General features: G+C 30.7%; 1 protein-coding gene across 1 annotated transcript in view; it reads right to left on the minus strand.

Annotated features, from left to right (window-relative positions):
* LOC114328881 (acetylcholine receptor subunit alpha-like 1) overlaps positions 1-24,480 on the minus strand; it is a 349,590-nt gene extending 325,110 nt beyond the window's left edge. Inside the window, exon 1 of the mRNA XM_050655379.1 lies at positions 24,357-24,480. The gene's annotated coding sequence lies outside the window, so the exon portion shown is untranslated. The remainder of the gene's footprint in view (positions 1-24,356) is intronic.
* Between the last annotated feature and the right edge of the window lie 622 nt (positions 24,481-25,102).

Raw genomic sequence — 25,102 nt, forward strand, 5'->3', positions numbered from 1 at the left:
GAACAAAGTCAACAGAACACAGTTATTATTATACCATAATTAAGTGTAAATAAAATGCAAATTTAACTTTCCAAGAAAAAATTTATTGCTCTTTCTTTTTAAAGTTATTACATGTTCTGCCAACTTGATTTCAAGCTAGCAGAACAGTAGTTCAAAAATTGATAAATCATCAAATAAATGGATACCAGAGTGTTATCTAAATTAAATGCAAATCTAATGTTTCAAGAAAAGATTTATTGCCTTTTTTAAGTTATCGCATGTTCTGCCAACTTGATTTCAAACTTTTAGCAGAAAAGTAGTTCAAAAATATTGATAAACCATTTATAATTGAATACCAGAGTTTTCACTGAATTAAATGCAAATTGAATGTTCCAAGAAAAAATGTATTGCTCTTTTTTAAATTAAATGTTCCAAGAAAAGTTTATTTCGCTTTTTTTAAGCTATCGCATGTTGTGTCAACTTAATTTCAAGCTAGCTACTGGCATTATTATGAAGTTGTTGTTCAAAATACGAGGTCCGGGAAAGCCGAAATTAATCGTAACAGACAAAGTCATTAAAGGCATACTGGCAGATAAAGTTGTAATGCATACACACGATATCTGGGAAAGAGTATCGCAAGAACTGGAATGGAAAAAAGCCAAAATCCTACATTTATACGAGTGAAACAACACAGATTTCGTGTGAGATTTGTTGAATGATATACACATTGAACGCACAAAGACATACGAACATTTACAAAAATACGCATGTACTAGTACCTACCGAAGATGATGTGAATCGCAGTGATTCAGATTATTCCAGTCATAGAAATGAAACAGTAAGGGCTTGTCCATATGTGGGCCGTCTACCAGAGTTTGACGACGCGGTAGCCGACGTTTGTATCGTACACATGAGAGCGGTTGACTTTGACTGGGGGTCAAAGTCTTGGCAACTTTAACCGCGGCGGTTGGGGTTGGGTTTTTCAGGTAACCGTGACGTCGACGTTGGAAAACCGCCCTCATCTGGACAAGCTGTAAGATATGTAACAATTTCAGTGAAAATGACTTTGTTTGAGAAAACTTGTCGTGAAGAAAATCTATAAAGGTCGTGAGGTGTTAAAGTTGGAGCCGGGTATGTATTAACATGAAATATCTTAACAATAAATATTTTCTTGGAACATTAAATTTGCATTTAATTCAGAGAATACTCCCGTACTCAATTGTCTGATGATTTATCAATTTCTAACTACTGTTCTGCTAGCTTCAAATCAAGTTAGCGGAACATGTGATATTAAAAAAAGAGCAATAATTTTTTTTGGAACATTAAATTTACATTTAATTCAGTTAATACTCTGGTAATCGATTATAAATGGTTTATTATTTTTTGAACTTCTGTTAGAATATGCCATAATTAAAAAAAGAGCACTAATTTTTTTTGGAAAAATAAATTTGCATTTTATTTTTACTTAATTATTGTATAATAATAACTGAGTTCTGTTGACTTTGTTCTGCTAACTTGATGGACGTTACTCACAATCAATTTAAAATTTAGGTACTTCGGTACCGACTTTGAACGAACGGTTTCGCTGCCTACAATATGCACAACATCATCAGGTCCCGGTAACCGTAAACTATATATGCTACAAATGAGAAAAAAACAGAATGTAGTCCGTTGTCTGGTATTTATCAAATATGATTGTATGATCAAGCTAACATTAAAAATATATACACCTATGTATACATATTTAGTCCAGAAAGCCACTGCGCATCCGCTAGGAAAAATATTCTGATTCGTATTTTTTGCACAATCTTACTTAAAAAAGGACTCATTTTAACAAATTTACATGTTGCCAGGACCAAAAGGGGGTCAAAAATTTTTTAAACGTTTTTTTTTGTTTTTTCCTAAAATTATTTTTTTGCATGGAAAAATTTTTTTTGGTTTTTTGGATCATTCCAAACAGAAAAGGTCTTTAGTGACTTTTCTCTAAAAATGATAGTTTTTGACATATAAGCGATTAAAAATTGAAAAATTGCGAAATCGGCCATTTTTAACCCTCAAAAACTATGTGAAAAACTCAGAATTTGAATGTTGCCAAGGTAGGTAGATATTCTTTAAACATCGATTGATGAAATTCCGCAGATTTTTTTGCAATACAATATTCAAAACTCCTTTGTTTTTTAATTGCTAATCAAGCGTGCGCGACACTATTTTCCACCGACAGTATGGTGCAAATGAAAGGAATAAATTCGTTATTTCGTAAACCGGCGACTTTAAGGAAAAATCCCGAAACGGGTCGATTTTTATTTTTAAGTTATGATATTGTGGGATATATGGTATACTGGTGACGTCATCCGTCTGGGCGTGATGACGTAATCGATGATTTTTTTAAATGAGAATAGGGGTAGTGTGGTAGCTCATTTGAAAGGTTCTTCAATTCTCTATTCAGTAATGTAAACATTTACATAATTATTTATACAGGGTGTCCTTCTAATTCTTTTTTTGTCAAATAATTTAATTTAATAAAAAAATTTTGGACACCCTGTATAAATAATTATGTAAATGTTTATATTACTGAATAGAGAATTGAAGAACCTTTCAAATGAGCTAGCACACGACCCCTATTCTCGTTTAAAAAAATCATCGATTACGTCATCAAGTCCAGATGGATGACGTCACTAGTATACCATATATTCCACAATATCATAACTTAAAAATGAAAATCGACCTGTTTCGGGATTTTTCCTTAAAGTCGCCGGTTTACGAAATAACGAATTTATTCCTTTCATTTGCACCATACTGTCGGTGGAAAATAGTGTCGCGCACGCTTGATTAGCAAATTAAAAAACAAATGAGTTTTGAATATTGTATGGCAAAAAACTCTTCGGGATTTCATCAATCGATGTTTAAAGAATATCTACCTACCTTGGCAACATTCAAATTTTAAGTTTTTTACATAGTTTTTGAGGGTTAAAAATGGCCGATTTCGCAATTTTTAAATTTTTAATCACTTATATGTCTAAAACCATCATTTTTAGAGAAAAGTCACTAAAGACCTTTTTTGTTTGGAATGATCCAAAAAACCAAAAAAATTTTTCCATGCAAAAAAAATAATTTTAGGAAAAAAACAAAAAAAAAACGTTTAAACAATTTTTGACCACCTTTTGGTCCTGGCAACATGCAAATTTGTTAAAAGGAGTCCTTTTTGAGTAAGATTGTGCAAAAAATCCGAATCAGAATATTTTCCTATCGGATGCGCAGTGGCTTTCTGGACTAATTCAGTAGCCGCCACCATACTAGACACATAGGAACATTGAGCTATTACAGTCCTGGACTTTTCATTTGTTGCAATGTTTATCTTTATGTCTAGTGACGTTTAGAACGTAAATGTTTTAAAGTGTTGTAATATTCTTGGTGTTTGAATTAAGTTATTTGAAAGCAGAGGAATAATATTATTAATTAAATATTTTTTGAATGAAAAAACAATTATTTTGAATAGTATCTTTGACAGTAACATGACAGGACTGAAAGTCACATCTGAGAACGGACCGGGGGGCCGGATTAGCCCATAAGCATAGCAATTAGGTATCTAATCTAACTTCTTCTTCTTCTTCTACGGCACTACAACCCAAATTGAGCCTTGGCCTCCTTTATTTTTTGCCTCCATCCTTGCTTGTCTGTGGCTGCTCTTCTCCATACACGAACTCCTAAAATTCTTGTGCGTCGCTATTTACTGTGTCTTCGTAGCGTTTTCGTGTGCTTTCCAACCGGTCTCTTTCCCTGCATTCTAGCATTAAGTGCTCTTTTTGGTAGCCTATCATCTCCCATTTTTATCACATGTCCGGCCCATTGCAATCTTTGTATTCTAATGAAGTGTGACAGGGGTGATTCCTTATAAAGTTGATAAAATTCGTTGTTGTATCGACTTCTGAAGATTCCGTTTTCCCTTACAGGTCCTAGTACTCTCCTCAGTACTTTCCTTTCGAATATGTCGAGTTTCTCTAATCTAACTGTGTCATGTATAAGTTGCGTAGTAAATTTTTGTTTATTTTAGTAGTATTTTGTATTTTGACAACGAAACCCGATTTGGACTTCGAAACGTTAATAAAATCATTTTTTTTTGGTAAAATTGTGGCTTATTTCCCATTAAAAATAGTTGATTATAAAAAATGCCACAAGGAAATAGCCTCAGAACAATATCTTAAACATCGGTATATTGTATATTCAGTCTATTCAATAAAAATGTATTTACAGAAATGTAATTATCAGAAAAAAATAATGCGTACACGTCTGTAAATCAAGCTAAAATGTCTGATATAAAATAGTCGTACTCGAAGAAATATTAAATTTTTTATTTATACCCGATTTTGATAGAAGGTTTAAAAAATTTAATTTCCTGTTCAGTATAATCGATATCTTCCCATCTCGAAATTTCATTTCATATCGACTTTATAGCAATATCTTGGAAATTTTACTTTCAGTAATTTAATCCTGTAAAAAAATCTCGAAAAATGTTTAAATATTTGAATATCGTAAGTATTGCGATATAAAAGCATCATAAATGCATATTGTAAACAATCTTAGACAGATAGTTTTTTGAATTATTTTATTGATTATTTCGTTCATAGGAGATTCTGACCAATAGAAAGCTACAGAAATAAAAATTAAACTGATTATTTTTTAATGATTTTAACTTCCAATCGTATAGTAAGGTATTTGATCACGTGTTTAATCTGTTTAATTCTGTCCAATCAGATTAAAATTATACTGAGAATTATCTACTGTAGAAAATTACCGATAGAATTTTTTTAAGTAGATTGTTTCTGTTTAATGGCAACCAGTTTCCTAGTTTTGACAACTGTCACATTTAAGAAAATATCCATAATATACGTATTAAAAAATAATCTTACGAATATCACACGACAGTAAGAATAAATAAGAAAATAATGCTTCATTTTTACTCAAATTTGTTGTCATTGGGCAATAGCCACTCGAGCCCTACGGGCTCTCATGTCTATTGCCAGACAACAAAAGCTGTCACATTATTTTTTCAATTTATTCTCACTCTCTTGTGATATTATACCTGATAATTTTTGATTATTTCATTCACACGAGACTCTGACCAATAGAAAGCTACAGAAATCTAAATTAAATTGATAATTTTTGATAATTTCCCGTCGTCAAGTATATTACGTCAGATTCCTTTTGTTGCTATTAAAAAATACATTCAGTGACTTTAATGAAAATTAATGTTTTTTTTTTATTTAGCTAATGCCTCGACAACTAATGGCCATTGGCATGGTAGGTACGGTAATTTTGAACAGTTATGTACCTAGTGTCATGTGTAGTGTGTGTGTTGAGTAAGTGACTTGTTACTTTGCAAAGTCGACGTCATTGTCTTTGCAAAGAGACGCTAATTGTATCCGAACGTCTGCGGTCCCTCCGGTGAAATTAATGCTTTAAAAATTATAAAAGTGATCACTTTCAACCGTAAAATATTTATAACAACTGTGTGTTTAATTGTACTAATTTGTACTTACATAAATAAATTACAATAAAATTTTGGTTTTGAACAGTTTTATTCATGAAATAATCGCAACAAATTGCACTCGATCTCTAAAATTAATATAGAGTTTTTGCCTTCGTGACACTTTGATATAATTTCACTCGCCTTCGGCTCGTGAAATTAAAACTGTCAAAGTGTCACTCGGGAAAAATTCAATAATTTTAGAGCTCTTGTGCAATTACTACTGATAATATCCCGTCGTCAAGTATATTACGTCAGATGCCCTTCGTTGCTACGAAAAAATACATTCAGTGACATTAATGACAATTAATGTTTTAAAAATTATAAAAGTGATGACTTTCAACCGTCATATATTTATAACAACTGTGTGTTTAATTGTACTAATTTGTACTTACATAAATAAATTACAATAAAATTTTGGTTTTGAACAGTTTTATTCATGAAATAATCGCAGAAAATTGCACTCGATCTCTAAAACTATTATCGAATTTTTGCCCTCGTGACAGTTTGACATAATTTCACTCCCCTTCGGGTCGTGAAATTAAAACTGTCAAAATGTCACTCGGGAAAAATTCGATAATTTTAGAGCTCTTGTACAATTACTACTGATATTTCAAATCTATATATATATATATATATATATTATAAACATTACTATATATATATATATATATATATATATATATATATAAAAGAAAGTCGAGGTTATGTTAGTTACACCATTTATAACTCGAGAACGACTGAACAGATTTTTATGAAATTTTACATGTATATTCTAGTATTTATTATTATTATTAGACCGTTATTTTTTAATAGCCATTTAAATATTTTACATCTAAATATATAAAAGAAAGTCGAGGTTATGTTAGTTACACCATTTATAACTCGAGAACGACTGAACAAATTTTTATGAAATTTTACATGTATATTCTAGCGGACTGGAAATAGGATAATATGGAGTTTCATACCTGTACGTCATAAGGGGGTTGCCCCCCTGATATATTTTTTTAATTTTTGGAAAAACCGTTTTTACTCTTTTTATGAGATGTAGAAGCAAAAGATACATACCTACAATCCTAAATTTTCAATTTTCTATCTCAGACCGTTATTTTTTAATAGCCATTTAAATATTTTACATCTATATATATATATATATATATATATATATATATATATATATATATATATATATATATATATATATATATATAAAAGACAGTAGAGGTTATGTTAGTTACACCATTTATAACTCGAGAACGACTGAACAGATTTTTATGAAATTTTACACGTATATTCGAGCGGACTGGGAAAAGGATAATATGGAGTTTCATACCCATACGTCATAAGAGGGGTTGCCCCTCCTGATATATTTTTTTAGTTGATGTAGAAGCAAAAGACACATACAATCCTAAATTTTCAATTTTCTATCTCAGACCGTTATTTTTAATAGCCATTTAAATATTTTACATCTATATAAAAATTCTCCGGTGGCAGTGTTTGTTACCATACTCCTCCGAAACGACTTGACCGATTTTTATGAAATTTTGTAGGTATATTGGACTGGACTGGGAGTAGGTTGCTGTCTATATTTCATACCCGTACGCCATTAGGGGGTTGCCCATGACGCCGTAACTCTCACAATAATGACGTGAAAAATATGAAATTAAGTAAGTAGACTCCTTGCTAATTCCGAGCAGAATCGTACTAAATTTTTTTCTCTATGACAATCGGTGTCCGAAATACAATATATCAAGCCGTAGCAATATTCTGAGGACAGAAGAAGAAGGAGCGACAAATTTCATAGAAGAGAAGTGGAACAGTTTAATTTTGAGACTCAAATTGGGCAAAATATAAATTTTTTAATTCTGCGAAATTTTCAAAAAATATCTCTAAACGGAACCGTAAGCCGGAGAAAAATTCTGAGCACACGAAAAGAACAAGCAGCAAATTATAAAATTTTATTTAATTTTAATTCATTTTGTTTAATTTTATTTAATTTTTTTTAATTTAAGTATTTTATTTATTTTCGTTTATTTTATTTTATTTCATTTTATTAAATTTTATTTATTTTTATTAGACTATATTTTCTTTTATTTAATTTTATTATTATTTTTTAATTTATTTATTATTTTTATTTAATTTTTTTTAGCTATATTTAATTGTATTTAAGTTAATATGATTTTATTTATTTGGATTTAATTTGATTCAGTTTTATTTATTTTTATTTACGTTTATTCAATTTCATTTAATTTTAATTTACTTCATTTACTTTTTGATTTAATTTTAATTGAATTTAATTTTATTTAATCAACACCTATAGACTTGGAATCTCCCCTAACCGAATCATAAATATAGGGTTTTTTGAATGTAGATATAATAAAGCTGTTATATTCATTATAAGATAAACAAATTTAAGATTGTAACTGTTGCACTACAAACTTTATTTTGTTACTTCTAACTAAACTTTATTATTTCAAACATCATGTGTAATTAATTAATAATAATAATAAAACCTCATTCACATCGATCATTTTTGTTTATTAATTACGAATTCCTTTTGTTTATTTTAAGTTTATTGTATACAAAAGTTTGTTTTTATCTATTGAGGCAGTACGAAGTCTGCCGGGTCAGCTAGTATATTATAAATTTTAAAGTAGATGGTTTAAATGTTATTTTATTGTCAATATTTTTGAGGACAAATTTATTGGAAGATAGCTCATTCGATTACATGAAATTAACTTTAACTTGAAAACACCCATCAGAAAAATCATAACATATCATTTGTGTTTAAACAAACAACTACACACGTCAGTGTTTACGTTTCTATAGTTACAAGCAGTCCAGTATATTCTTTCCCTATTAGTAAAGCAGCATTTCATCCAGCTATTCTACCTTCAAGTGGAAAGCACTATTTGACTATTTTTGAGTTACCAATACTCAAGTTTTTTTGTAATTCAGTTCATAAACAATTTTGTAAGAACCTCCACCATTTTTTAAATATTACGCATGCGTTTATATTTTTTTGAAAAAATAAAGTATATTTTATTTGAAGCAGTATTTTATTCTACAGCAGTGTGATGAATCATTCCATAGTTGATGTAAAAAACAAATAATACAGTGATAAACGGACAAATTCCTATTAGACCGGGTTGTATCGTCGCCCCCGCTAGCGAAATTATTCCGATTCGATTTTTTTTGCACAAACTTACTTAGAAAGATGTTCCTATAATATATCCACAGCCGTGCGGTGCCGTGGTCGAAAAATTGTTTAAACAATTTTTTTTTAAACAAATTCACAAAAATAATTTTTTCATTTCGAACAATTTTTTTTAAATAATTTGGGTCATTTTGAGCAAAAAAGGTCTCCCGTCATTTTTTTCGTAAAATTGATTGTTGTCGAGTTATATGCGATTAGAAATTTGAAAAATGCGAAAATGGCCATTTTCAAGGCTTAATAACTCGATTAAAAATTATTATTATGAAATTCAAAAAGTGACCAAATCAAGTGTCAAACACCTTCTTCCAGGTCCTGAAGAGATTTTTGGTCATTATCTTATTACAAAGCTGATATTTTTAATTATTAACAATTAGCGCTATAGTCTAGGATTTATCGTCGCCCCTGTTAGTGAAATTATTCTGATTCGATTTTCTGCACAAACTTACTCAAAAAGAGATCCTTATAACATATCCACAGGGTGCCGGGCGCTGCCTTGGTCGAAAAATTGTTTAAACAATTTTTTTTAAACAAATTCACAAAAAAAAATTTTTATTTGGAACGATTTTTGTTTAGATAATTTGGGATATTCTGAGCAAAAAAGGTATTTTGTGATTTTACTCTAAAATTGATTGTTGTCGAGTTATACGCGATTTAAAATTTGAAAAATGGGAAAATGGCCATATAACTCGACAACAATCAATTTTAGAGAAAAATCACAAAAAACATTTTTTTGGTCAGAATAACCTAAATTATCTAAAAAAATCGTTCGCAATGAAAAAATTATTTTTGTAAATTTGTTTAAAAAAAGATGTTTAAACAATTTTTCGACAACGGCATCACCCGACACACTGTGGATGTGTTATAAGGACCTCTTTTTGACTAAGTTTGTGCAAAAAAATCTAATCGAAATAGTTTCGCTAACGGGGGCGACGATACAGTTGGACTATGGCGCTATAATTGTTAATAATTAAAAATACGAGATTTGTAATAAAATAATGACAAAAATCTCTTCAGGAACTTGAAGAAGGGGTTTGAAACTTGATTTGGTCACTTTTTGAATTTCATAATAATAATTTTTAATCGAGCCTTGAAAATGGCTATTTTCGCATTTTTCTAATTTTTAATCGCATATAACTAGACAACAATCAATTTTAGAGAAAAATGACAAGATACCTTTTTTGCTCAGAATGACCCAAATTATCTAAAAAAAATATTGTTCGAATTAAAAAAAAATATTTTTGTGAATTTGTTCAAAAATAGTTTTTTTATGACAGTTCGTGAAGTATCCTATTTGCGAGCGCGCAATGTTTAGAGCACGAGCGACAACGGAGCGAGTACTATACAGCGCGTAAGTTCGCAAGAAGTACTTCACGCACAGTTTCATACAATATTTTATCTATGATGAACTAATAAAAAACTGTAACTCTTCGTCACTGGAATTTATTCCTATTCTACAATTTTTAGAACTTTAACATTTAAAAATTCTAACTTCTTTGAAACCACAAAACTGTCAAAACTTTTGTCGTAATTTATTGCTCATTATGGCATCACTAGACTCAGGCAAATATGCAAATTGCATATTTTGCATATTATGCATAAAATATGCAAAAATGTCAAATTTTGCATATTTATATAAAAGTGTGCATAAATTGCATATAACTTGAAATTTTAGGTGTATAGATATTCATCAAATAAATCAAGAGCTTGGAAATCCGAATATTTAATTTTGTTTCAATATCTCTAGATATTTATTGTAGTTTTGTCCTTCAATAAGGGTTCCAAAATCTGCTAGGTAAAAATTTTTATTGGGATGGTCAGTTTTAGAAATTAATTATGTTATAAAATTGGAACCGGTTACACCTGTCTTTGTAATAATATTGTGAATTGCAATTTGAAACTACCGAAAATAAACACCGCTTCAAACTTGGATAAAACCTACATCTACGGATAAGGATAAAGTTTACTGCTCAATTTGTGGTAAAACTGGAAGTACTGAATAATTGTGTGTTATATTATTTTATATGAGAATATTTTCTAATATGTGCTGACACAAGACAAATTCGCAATAAATCGATATATTTTTTATTTTCTCAAACATCTTTTTAATTTCTTGTGATGAAAAAATAGGATCTCAAAAATTAAAATCATTCAATAATGTACTGAAAAGTTGCTTAACATTGTTTTCTCGTACAATAACCTTTTTGGTTGTGTGCTTAGATTTAGACTCGTAGTATTTTTTCTTAGATAAACAAATAAAAACCAAGAATCCCCTGTACATATTTGGGGGACCTTCCTGCTTTCACAGTCATATTATCTTGATATTTTCAAGATTCCTGATTTTAATTGTTATGAAAATAGTTATCAGGTCCTTTCTGAAGTACTTAATTTAAGTAGGTACTAGGTGGGACATTCTTAGGAACCATTTAATGTGAAAGCAAAGATTACCGTAAAGAAAAATGCCCCGGTAATATCAGTTGATGTAGAAAGAAATTTTTTTCATTTAAAAAATATATTGTAATATTATGTACCTACTCAGAAGCCATAAGCTTTTGTTAAAAAAATTTAAACAGCATTTAATCATTTAGTGTTAACACAATTTGAAGTAATATCATTTATTTGTTAAAATACTTAAATAGTTAAATACCTAAGCTTAGTTTGCAAAATAAATAAAAAATATTAATTACTATAAATTATGAAGATATTTTAAAAATTTTTGTAAATAAAACGGATAATACTTTCTGAGTTGTTTATATATATACTTATATTTTTTTTATTTTTTATGCATATTTTCTAGATAAACATGCATATTTTTGTATAAAATACTGCATATCTATGCGCATATTTCATATGTTTTTATTTGCATATTTGCCTAAGTCTAGTCATCACCATGACAACGCGAAAGTTAAGGATATTTGATTATATGAAAGTGTGTCAAAAACAGTGCGAAAAAGTAAGTCCCATTTAAAATACATTGTTACTTCACGCTCACTTTAAATCCTTCACGCACTTCTATCTATAATGACAGTTTTCACAAACTAAAAACTTATGCATAATATGAGATAGAGTAGATAAACAATTTTAAAAGATAAAAACCATTAATAAATGTTTGTATGTTTTATTAGCAAATGTTTTGTATTTTGAGAAAATAATGACAAACAAGTAGAAAATGTGTACGATAAAGACAATCTGTTAAAATATTTTAAATCTATTTACAATCGAAATACAGAATCTATCAAACTGGTGATTTAATAGATGATGATAATGAGGCTGTTAGTCTTTCGTATAATTTAAACTTCTATGAGATTATGAGATTATCAGATTACAAGGAAATATTTAGCTTAACTTCCCAGTCTTCCTTATGGAATACCTATCTAATAAAGCACTATGTAATATGTGGTTTAATTATCCCTTTGCAGTATTTATGAGGTCATTAACTGCATAAACTTTTCAGGATAAATGGTTTAAGGTTTAGATTATATACTATATGTATTATAAAAGTGTTTTTTCAACTCTTTTGACTAGTTAGATTATCATAAATTTACAAAAAAGCTTTTTACTTCTTTAATTATACACCCTGGGCCAAAATTAACTGCCCACCTTAAAAATGGCTCATTTTTGATGTCTCATATTTCCAAAACCTGTTAACCTGTCCGATTTAAGTGATTTTTTTAATATGTTATAGCCTCATTCTTTGGAATTATCGTTGTAATAACATTGTTGCTAAATTGGTAAATTTTCATTGTATACCGGGTGTACGAATCAAACTGTGTTTTCTCTCAAAATTCGCATCACCCTGTGGAATATTCTAGCATTTGTAAAATACTGAAATTAAAACCCGACTATAGCCTCATGTTTTCTCAACATTCTGTTTTTTAACTCACTCGCTTATGTTGGATAATACAAAAGTTAGATACTTTAACAACTAGCCATGTTTCTTATCAATACAGGGGCTTTTTAAATAAGTATGGCAAACTTTAAGGGATAATTCTACATGAAAAAATAATGACAGTTTGCTTTATAAACGTACCTATGTCCGCCAATGCTTGGTTTCCGATATAAAGGGTGTTAAAATTTTTCTTACAAACTAACGATTTATTTATTGCTTTAAAACCGGTCGAGATTTGCAAATTAAATGTGGTGGGTTTTAAGACGTAGTTATTGCCCATTTTTTTACATACAATTAAGAATTTAATAATCACCATTGCCGCGCATACAGGTAATATGACGGCTCACGAACAGCAGATAGGAAAAGAGTCAATGCATTTGAGATGTGGTGTTACAGAAGATTGTTTGGAGTTCTTGAAAAAATATGAACATTCTTTAAACATATAACACGTACCAACAATATGGGGGACGAGTAGTCCTAGGAAACACCGTAAAGAAAAAGTCAAATGCGATCACCAACCCAATCTTTATCTTGTCAGAAGCAGCGCGAAAAAGCTGCACAGATGTTGTTGTTGAATAGATTCTGTCTTTGCAGGATGACTTGTAGGAGTAGTGGTCAGTATCTCTTGGTTCTTCTTTATTCTTCTGAGGACCTCTTCAGATTTCGTTTGATGTTCGCTTTACCTAATTTAGTATACAGTTTAAATATAAGTCCAAATCATAACGATACTTCTGCAGATGAATTTAGATAGGTTAGATATTTAGTGTAGATTGTAGATGATTAAATCGTAAATTTCAATATGTGTTAAATAAGTTTTCAAAAAAAGAAAATAGAAAGTATGATAGCTTTACCCCATAAATAACATAGACCCAAAATATATATGAAAATTTAAAAATTTGGTGTTAACCTAGATGAAAATTTAGAAATTTTCGATATGAAGATCGAAACATCAAAATAAATATATTTTCAATGAACAATATGGTTATTTTCTAATAAATATAACTAGTAATGTTACTTTAAAATTCATAATAGTATGATCTTATATCCCGTTCGTGCAAGTTTCTATTTTTGAGAATTTTAATCGATTTAACAAGTTTACTTATCGAAGATTTTATTGTACTATACATGAGGTGGACATAAAGTTTTCATTAGGTAATAAGACGTCTTTTAAATAACAAATGCAAATATTACTTTTCTTATGCCTACACCGTTAGGGAAGCCCAGTTTCGTGTCACCAATGTCTTATTCTAGTTTTGAGTGCATTCGCAGATCTCAGTGAATACTGTACCACAGCATAATAAACGAAACCAGCAAGGACACTCCCTGATGCCGCCTTTGAAGTTGAAAAGTACAGGGTCGCCATTTTTCGCGTAGTACATCCAGTGGTGATGTGATGTGTTGGTTCATCAGTGTTGCCGATGTCACCAACTTTATTACCCGTAAGAGATTATTTTTGAATAATTTCTGGAATTTATGCAAAAGATTAACCATACAATCGCCATTCATGGTCAATATTTTGTGTTATGTCCCAATTATTGACATAATTCCCACAGGCATACGTATAAAATTATGTTAAAAAATATGAATGTCATAAAAGTTAAGTAAATCTGATAATTATGTACAAATCGGCAACACTGTCGATTTTCTACATTGTCTGGTACTACGCACAAAATGGCCGACGATCTGCGCAGTAATAGTGCACGAACTTTTCCCGCCTACTAGTGTGTCACTGCTGTTGCGTTTTCTATGCTGTGACTGTACTTCGCAGTACACACTGCAGATTGTCAACGGGGATTTTTAGCGTGTTTGACAAAAGGCTAATTATTATACTTGGATCTACAGACCGAGCGCGTCTCGTAAATTGCACGGCTTCGCGCAATCGTACTTGAGACACTGTGTCAGGTGAGGTGTTTGAAAATTTGAGTAACTGATTGTGTGGTGTGAATTTCTAAAACTTTTAAGTGTGGTTTTTGACCGTTGTGAGGAATTATTTATTTAGTGTTGTGTGTATAATTTAAACTTTTGTTTTATTTTCAAAGTGTTCTTTTTGTTGTAAATAGAAAATTAATCGTTGTACTAAGTGTAACATAAACTTTTCGAAATCTTCTAACTTGACGGCACATGTAAAAAGAAAACATCCAGGTAATATCATATTTTATACAGGGTGTTTAGTAAGGAATGGGCCATAGCTTAACCGTAGACTTCTGAGCTTAAAATAGGTCGATTTAAGCTAACTTACCTTAGTACTAAAGTTGTAGTCCCGATAAAACCCACCATAGATGCTATAAGAAATCAAAAAGATATCAATTTGGGTTTTCCATCCACCTCCAGAATACCCTCCAATAAAAAAATTATACCCCAAAGGAAATTTTTTCCAACAAAAAAAATTAAAAAGGGAAAGAAAAGTTCAAAATTGCAAAAGCCGTCCTCAGAAGAAGCCAATATGCTAGCTGCAAAAGTTTTAATTCAAAAATAATTTATTTTTTTATGTGTCAGTATATAATATATGTTTTAAAATAAGTTTTGTTTTATTTTTTGAGAAAAAATAAAAAATACAGCATACTTAAAGTACTTTTTTTGAAATGCTATTTTCCAAAGTTTATAAAATTTCTTACGCTCGATTTTATATTAATAAAGTTAAAGTGGACTTTAAATTTAAAGTTTTCTTTAACTGTAACAATTGCATTTTTTAAGGTAACACACACTTTAACTTTATTATGAAATCGAGCGTTGGTCAAAATTTTAAATGCTCAGTAAATAATAACAACAATTAGGTACTTGTATTGAAAACAACACATTTTGTAATTTGAAAAAAAACAACATATTTGCAACATAGATAACAAAACAACATGCTTTGTTACGTATTTTAAAAAACTCTCCATCATGCATGCTCCATGAGAAAAGAAAATATAAAACTAATTTCATCCTTATCGTGTCTCAGATGGCGTAGCTACTTTTGCTATAACTACTCAACGCTTTGCTACTCTACCTACCTACATAAAATTTGTACTATTTTATCAAAAAACAAGCATTTACATACTTTGCAAATTGTATATTTTGCTTTGAATTTTCATATGAAAAAACCGCGGTATTTATCTTGAACTTTTTTTGAACAAGGTGCAATACTTAGGTAATATTATTATTAATGAAACAAAGTATATTAAAATACAATGTTAAAAACTTTAATAATATTAGCAATATTTAAAAACTTTAATATATTATATTATAGTAGGTATACATATTATGAATCAGCAGAAACGATTATATTTAAATTTGGTAAATTATAACTCCACTCGACCAGAGCACGACCACACAACTCAAAACACAAGTACGCAAATACGGTTGCGTGAAGCGTGGCTCGAAGCCGTGCAATTTACGAGACTCGCTCGGTCTGTAGATCCTTGTAATTATTATTGTTGGTTTCCATTCTCTTGGAATGCATATAAATGTCGATTTGAACATTTCTCGTTGATGATTCCTGTTGTGTACATTTTATTAAATAATCCCACTAAAATATTAAGATATTGTTAATAATTAGCTTTAATAACTGGCTTAGTATTTGGTTTAGATCAGGAGATATATTGAAAATATAGTATGAAGTAAAAGACAGACGTACTCCCAATCAGTTATTGTAATTTCCGACAACCGGTTTCACTCTCTAAAGTATGCAGACCATCTTCAGATCAACAGTTACAAGTCACTAAATGCTACAAACAAAAACCAGAGTTAGAACAATGTCTGATGGTAAAAGATGCTAAAGATCTATAAGATCAAGCCAATATTGAACAACATATATAAAAGTAGTTAAGATAGCAGACAAATACATATGCAAGTAAAACCGGGGGCTGTAACACACGTCCTCAAGCTCACAAACACATGCAGATGTATGCCGTCTATAATCATGCAATGATAACGTGTCGTACTTACATTCGGTTACGAGGAGCTACTACCTCAGTGTTCATTAACATGATATTTCTACTTAAGTTATGCTAACGGGATGTGGTGGAATAGACGGAGAATGTTGCAAAGGTAAACAAATTTATGGAGTTTGGGAATTCTTGAAGTTTTCCCAATCATCACGTTTGGTCCAAAATATATTGGAACAAATATGAGTTGGAGATTGATCTCTAATTTAACTACAATACAGGAATCATTAAAAACAAACAAACCCAAATGAATGCTAAGACCACCGAACAATAAGTTTAATCAATCTAGTGCTCAAAATTATTTTAAAAATTATACAACAAACTTTTTAGTACATGTCCTTTCTATCTTATACGATTTGCCTTGATGTATGGTATACTGAATTCGTTCAGCCAAGATTCATATTGACACAGTCGAAATAGGAAACACATGCAACACAAAAATTCCTAAATCAAACTATTAACTGCTCAAATCAACTTAATCTTTATTAGAAAAAGAAGAATTATTGGAAATAGTAAGAGTGTATACTCAACTCATAAAATTTTGAGGAATTTATTTCTACAAAATATTTTTATTTTGCACAATAAATAATTTTCTCATTTGTTAGTATTACATTGTAATGGTGTACATAAATAATTATTGATTGACGTAACATTTATGTTATTTATGTCTGTGTACTATTAATAATATTGGTTATGCGCAGGTATGTTTGGTTGTGTAGTAATTTCCTGTCACATCTAGTAACCTAATTTCCCAAAAAAATAAATTACCAACATCAATAGACAGTTGTGTCTCAGATAAGCGAGTGCTTGGAGTTCCTGGATGTATTTTCGTCGCCACTCTCCTATTATCTCCAGGGTGGGATACTAGGTCCACTACTCTTTTTACTTTATATAAATGATATGCCTGAATATCTCAGAAAAACATATATTCATGTATGCAGATGATACCACCATACTTGTCTCAGCGGAATCCTTCGAGTTAGCACATTCTAAGGTCAAGAATGTAATCTTGTCATTTAAAGACTGGTGCTACCGAAATAATCTAGTAATAGATATAGATAAGACAGTGGGTATTCAGTTTTCTTATGGTGAGAGAAAAATAAGTACTCTGCGTTCTAAATTACAGACAACGTGATTATTAAATCAGTTGATAGTACTAAGTTTCTTATGCCTGGTTGCACCAACAGATCTTAAGCTCCAGCTTAGCTAAGCTCTACTTACAGATAGGGCCTCCTTGAGTATCACTTACGTTGCACCATAATTTTAGATTCTTACCTTATTATCAATTATATCTATTATTATATTATGGTATTCTTATTGTAATATATTATAATTATATTATATTAATTCTTATGATATTCTCGACTCAAGCCTAAAATCTGTTGGTGCAACCGGGCATAAAACACGTAAACAATACCTGTTTAAAATTGAATCGGGCATATTTCGCGATATTGTCGTTAAAGGACGAAGTTACTGTAAATGCGTTGGTTACACTATACTATTCTCAAGTGTATTTCATAATCAGTCAAAACATTATTGTTTGGGACACGCATCGGAAAGTTTGAGAGTATTTGTCCTACAAAAACGAATAATTCGAACAATATTTGGTTTACGCTTTAAAGACAGTGGTCGACAATGTTTTAAAAATAATAACATTCTTAGGCTTGTTTCAATATTATGTATATCTATAAGTTGTTATCACGCACGTTCACTAAGTTGAATGATCTTAAAACAGAAAATGACTTACACGCATATAACACAAGAAATGCCGTCATTTCTTCCCCGTCATATTCATACTAATTTTAGAAAATCTCCTGAATATGCAGGCTTCCTACTTTTTAATACACTTTTTAATACACTACCATCTAGTTTTAAAAATTTTAATTCACTAAGAACTTTTCAAAAAAACTTAAAGCAATTCTTAATAAGCCATGCCTTTTATTCAGTACGTGAATTTACAGAATGCTTAGCTATAATTATTTAGAAGATGTTCAATGTCTGGGGCGAATTTTAGTTTTTGTATTTAACATGATTATACAATAATTGTTGGCAAGTTATTGGATACTAATTCTTTTTCTTGGATTTTTGGTAACTACCATGTACATGGTCTCATCTTCGTTGACTTTAAGGCTTTGCCGTCCCCGCTTTCAATAAGAGTAAAAACTTCTTTCGCATATCTGATTGATTATGCAATTGTGTCGACATCCTTCCTCAGCAAAAGCTAACAGTACCTCTGCTACGTGGGCAATAAACCCATTTATTAATTCTAGTTGTACTTTCCTAACTGCGTGTTCTAAAGCCTAGTTAAATAACAAATGGGAAAGTGGATCGCATTGTCTTAGAACTATTTCGATTTGAATCTACTGCTGCTAATACTGATACGTGCACAAAAATTCTGCACACACATCTGGGCTAATCCTACCAGCTATATGAGTACTTCCATTTTCACCATTACCTTCCACAGTTCATCTTTGTTGTTTGTACTGAAACAGTCTCGAAATCACCGTCTAAATATAACTAAGTACGCCCCTAGTATTAATTTTTTTGCTCTATCCTGAATGCCAAAGTTATTTGAAGTTTCGATCTAGTTTACATTTGTAACACTTTCGCTACGCCCTGTATATTGAATCGAAGAATCGCCGTTCCTAATAGATCTTCCGCATGGTGTGGGCTTTGTCATTTCGACGTTCCCACAATGTTAAATGTTACGAATTTTATTTATCTATCCGTTCTTCGAAATTTAAGTGCTTGGAATAGGCCACCGGTGTTGTTGTAGGTTGAGTGACAAAGAACTTTTATGGTTTCGGAGACATGTTTCTGAGGACTTATTTACTTTGCAACAGGATGTGTCCCATAAAATAAGAATAGGAGATATTGCTAAGTGTCTCAATTATAGAATTCTAGGAACCCAACAGAAATTGCAACGCAGTAAATTTCGTGGAAACCCTTAAATGGTTACTAAAAGGACAGCGATTTTGATTGGTCGAAAAGAAAACTTATGACAATAATAGGATGTCCTGAGTAAGTTTTCTAGCCACCCGATTGGTAAGGAAATGTTTGGTATGATTACTATTGGTCAAAGTAGGTGCTGACTGTCACGGTAGGAGGTAACTTCTTTTTTTAGGAGAAGGAACCCAAGTTGAGGAGGATCGAGTTAGAGGTTCCAGTAGTCAGTTCCATCAGGGCCATCATGATGTTCAGTTAAGTTCCTGTAGTGCAACCATCGAGTTAAGTTTTGTTCTAAGTTCCAGTCAGTATTTTTTTAAGATGTAGTTTCCAGTTTCCCAGCCGGCTGAGTTGATCCAGCCCGGTGTATATGATGGTGTATCGTGAGCTCCGGCGATTTTCTCGCTGTTTTTAAGCGAGTCGTCGATATAATTTCATACCACTTTTGGTATCAACAAATTTGTTTTTTTTTCGTGCAGTCAGAACCAGGAATGATGTCGTATAAGTTTTCTATTTTTTTTTTGTTACTAGTTTCAACCCCCTAGTTGAATACTAAGCTGGCTAGTAAATTTTGATCCAGTTTAATGAACTTTTAATAATTTTGTTCGAGTAATAGTAAATTTTGATCCAGTTTAATGAACTTTTAATAATTTTGTTCGAGTAAAAGTAAATTTTGATCCAGTTTAATGAACTTTTAATAATTTTGTTCGAGTAAAAGTAAATTTTGATCCAGTTTAATGAACTTTTAATAATTTTGTTCGAGTTGAACGAAATAGTTTTTTTGAGAATGCAGAATGCATACAAAGCTGAATTTTTCTATACTAACTTTTTTGTAATGAACTATGGATAACCATATGTACTGTTGCTGTGGCTATTAACAATGTGAAGTGTTTTTCGCGTAGTGAAATAGCGTTTTGGACTTGCGGACCAACCAGCAGCCAGAAGAAAATAGGACATTCATTGTAAAGGTATCATTTTTATGTTGTGTAGAACTTTTCGTTTCATTTTTTATTTTATTTTGGTAATCTGGTCTCTATTTGTAACACAGAGAGATCAGAGATTCATTTTTTTTTGCTCTTTAATAAATAATGTTTGATTTACAAAATATAAATTTATTATTTCTTTCCTTCTCTCTTCAATCGTAAGAACATTAAAGAATTGACTGAGTATAGAATTTTGAGTATAAAGTAAATAAGGTAAGTTACATTATAATATGTTGTATATTATGTATATTTTTTATTTGACTATGTTTTTTTGTTTTATTTTGATTTATCTTTCTTTGTTTTATTTCTATTTTTTTGTATAAAGTTTGGTTTCCCTTAGGTAACCAATGGCGCCCAATATTTTATTTTTTGTATTTTTTATCTTTTTATTTTACATCCTTATTTCGATTTTCTATCTTTTTAATTTTTCTAAGCTAATAAGAGTATACTATGAACATCTATTAAAGAATCCACTTCCTTAAATCTCTGAGACTAGAGCTTCCGAGGTACTAAAAAATTATGTAGCACAAATTTTGTCAAATCTAAGTATATCTTTATGTTTATCTAATTTGTCGTGCTACAGTACATAACTTTGTAGGTTTTATGAATTAATAAAATTCTTTTATAGTTCTTAGATTCATGTGTATCTCCTTTTTGTGAACAGGTACTATGTGGCGTTCCCGCCACATAATACCCGCCATAATAAGTTAATGAATTTGTACATGAAGTTGTTTTCCTGTGTCCTCCTTCCACTTTATTAATCAGTTCCTAATAAATACCATCTGGATCTGGGGATTTGTTATTTCTTAGGCTTCTTTTCTTCAAAATGAGCTTCATCCGCTTCCGCCATGTTTTCTTTTATTTCTGGCATTATTTTACCGGTTTTGCTTATTATTATTCCCAAGTATTTGAAATGTTCTATTTCTTCAGATTCTGAACTCCCTATTTATATATATCCTAATGTTTTTTTAAAACACCATTAACAATAATTGTATTTTTCTTCTATACAGTGCAATCAAATTTACTTTTGAAACTACCTCCTATTGTCCCAAAAATTGAAATTATTACTTGAAATGGAAATGGAAATGGAAATAGATGATATAGCACAATAATAAATTTACCTTTTGTGGTAGAAAATATCGAGGGAAAACAAATAGAAATAGTGAATAACTACATATATCTGGGAATCTGGGTAAATTAAAACAACGAACAAGGTAGAGAAATAAGGACACGCATTGAAATTCCAAGGCAAGCAGTTCATATTTCATAAAAATTGTTAATCCAGACCTTCCTCTGGAGCTGAGGATAAGAGCCTTAAGATGCTACGTGTTCTCGATTTTGTGGTACGGAATGGTAAGCTGGACAATAAAAGTGGATAATATGAAGAAGTTGGAAGCATTTGAGATGTGGTGCTATAGAAGGATTTTGAAAATATCATGGATCCAACGAGATACAAATGCAGAAGTGTTAAGAATGCTACAAAAGGATAGCGAGGTCATAAAGATCATCAAAACAAGAAAACTGGAATATTTATGGCACATTAATAGATATGTAATATAATAGATATATATATTATAATAGATATACAGGGTGTTTGGTAAAGAATGTGCCATAGCTTAACCTTAGATTCCTTAGTATCATAACATAACTTACCTTAGTATCAAAGTTGATAATAACCGAAATACAGGGTGTCAAAATAAAACTTTTATTTTATTTATTCTTGAATATTTCCTGACAGACATGGGATAACAACACGAAATTTGAAGAGGGGGTTTTTTGGGATGAGAAATCTAAATTCTCCACCAAAATTGATGTATTACCCAGAGGGCGCTACATACGTCTTTCAGCGCTCATTTAATACGATCAATTTTTTTTATCCCCCACTCCACGTACTTTTTGAATCAACATCTTTATTTTCTTGATATTTTTACTTAAAAAAGGTATACTACATTTATCTCGCTAAACTCAACGGTTTTCGAGATAAACGCATTTTAAGTCTGCGACACAACATAATTTTTTGCATAAATCATTCTAGTTAGACCCGAAAAATAAACTTGAAACCATAATAACTGTTCCAGTTCTCATACTTATGTCATTGCATCGCAAATTCCATTTGAAGAAATTTTTGATACAATTGGTAAATTTTTGGTGCAATTACAATGATATTATGCAAAAGATTATGTTGCCTCGCAGATTTAAAATATGTTTATCTTGAAAAAGGTTGAGTTTACCGAGATTAACGTAGTATACCTTTTTTAAATAAAAATATTAAGATAATAAAAGTTTTGATTTAAGGAGTATGTAGAGTGGGTAATAAAAAAAATTGAACCTATTACATGAGCACTGAAAGGCGTATGTGGCGCCCTCTGGGTAATGCATCATTTTTGGTGGTAAATTTAGATTTCTCGTCCCAAAAAAACCCGGCTTGCCAAATTTTGTGATATTTTTTCATGTCTGTTAGGCAATATTCAAGAATAACTAAAATAAAAGTTTAACTTTGACACCCTGTATTTCGGCTATTATCAACTTTAGTACTAAAGTAACTTAGATTAAATCAACCTATTTTAACCTCAGGAATCTAAGGTTAAGCTATGGCCCATTTTTTACCAAAAACCCTGTATAATAGATGAGATCTTGAGGCTCAAAATGCAAGGTAAAATTAAGGGTAAAAGATCCATAGGAAAACAAAGAATTTCCTTGCTGAGAAACCTAAGAGAGTCGTATAGTTACAGCTCAGTTTATTTTTTTAGAGCAGCCGCCAATGAGATATGGATAATTGTGATGATAGCCAAGCTCCGATAGGAGAAGGAACTATAAGAAGAAGTAGTAGAAAACCAGTAGTAGTGAACCACAAACAAAGACACGATAATGGCAAATCATATATATCATCTAATTTTGCTGTAATTGAAATTGGTACTAACGAAGATAACACAGTAGTTTTCACATATGATTTTATCTTCAGATTACCAATTTTTGAAAGTACATAATATGATATTAATATTAAAAATAAAATAAAATGAAATGAAAGTATCATAATGTTAATATTCAAATACCAGAATTCGTTCCGCAAGGTACAATCAAAACATACTTGTCTTGTATGCTATAAATAGTTCAAAATAAAAAAATTCCAATATAAATGTCGTATAATATTATGTACCATCAAGAAAGAAAAGAAGACCAATGTTTTGTGGGAGGGGCAGCTTCTTACTTTCATAACCTTGTGATGGTAAACACGAATGTATAAAGAAAATGCAACCCTGAATACAAGGAATGGTATATCCTATTAAACCGAAGAAAGAGGAATGTAATTATTTGTTTTTGCATAGATTTAAACAATGTTCAAATCCAAGATTATTATTAAACATTTAACCCAAAACCCAATTTTAAAACGATATTGTTAAAAAGATAATTTTTTTGGAAACTAAATCCAGATAAATTAACATTATCAGTGCAATAGTATAAAACTTGCAATATCCACTATATTTGGTTTTCATAAGATATAAATATGCTTATTTTTAATATTTGATTAATCGAAGAATATCTCAGTAGTGTCATTGAGAAAATCATCATCAGAAAATCGTATGCATTCCAATGTAAAATAAAAAATTTGAATTACCATCTCGTTTACTATTTGTATTTGTATAAAAATACAACACTCATTTGGTCCCTAAGTACCCTGTTTACATTTTTTTGGTGAACAAATATATTAGTAATATTTACAATAACCTTTATAAAACATTCAAACATTTTTTAAATTGGCCGTTTAGTTTCAGCCATAATGACAAGCCCCCTTCAGAGTGAACGCCCACTTTGTCCGTATACCAAACACATTAAACTGTTTGTCAAAAATTGATGACTATATAGAGAAACTATCACAATACATTTTTCCACTTACCTTTTTACATTTTTTTCCTGGTGAAATGGGAAAAACTCTCCAGAAATTGCGAACTCATCGTAATTGCCGCGATCTACGAAACTGGACCACGAAGCCACAACAAACGCTCTCCCCGAATCATCCCTTGATACTGGGGTGCAGCATCATCCCTTAGCAATTCTTTGGGGAGGCGGAGTAGAGCGAATATCCCCGAAAACTGCCAGTCAATACCCGGTCGGGGGAGTTTCGTGGATCACGGATATACTCAGTGTCGAACTAGAGAAAGCTTAGTTCTTTTATCTGGGAAATTGTCTTAAATTATATCCAAAATACTTCTAAAACTAATTTTGACACTATAATATAATGAAATGTTCCCAAATTTTATCCCAATTTCAAAAGAAAAAAATAATAACATAAATAACCCAAGCCGACATATTTTGTTATCATGAAAAAGTGATTTAAGTTTAATAGGTGTCCTATAGTAAATATCTGTGGTTAGTTTTTTCCAGCACGTCAGGTTTTAAAAAAAAGTGTGTTTGAAAATTTTTATAAAGACTGTCAAAAATACTGAAAAAATATTTATTGAAACTATATTTAATACAAAACTACACTGCAAAACTGAGTTGTTCATAAAAAAAACAATGCAGTATAATCTACGTTAGACAATCCTTGGTATTTTTTAATAAAATCGTTCTCTTTTTCCGTGAAAACTTTTCTATAAATAATACTCCGATTCCCATCAAGCCAGTTGTCAAATACTTGGGATT

The sequence above is a fragment of the Diabrotica virgifera genome, chromosome 7 (assembly GCF_917563875.1).
Source record: "Diabrotica virgifera virgifera chromosome 7, PGI_DIABVI_V3a".
Lineage (NCBI taxonomy): Eukaryota > Metazoa > Arthropoda > Insecta > Coleoptera > Chrysomelidae > Diabrotica > Diabrotica virgifera.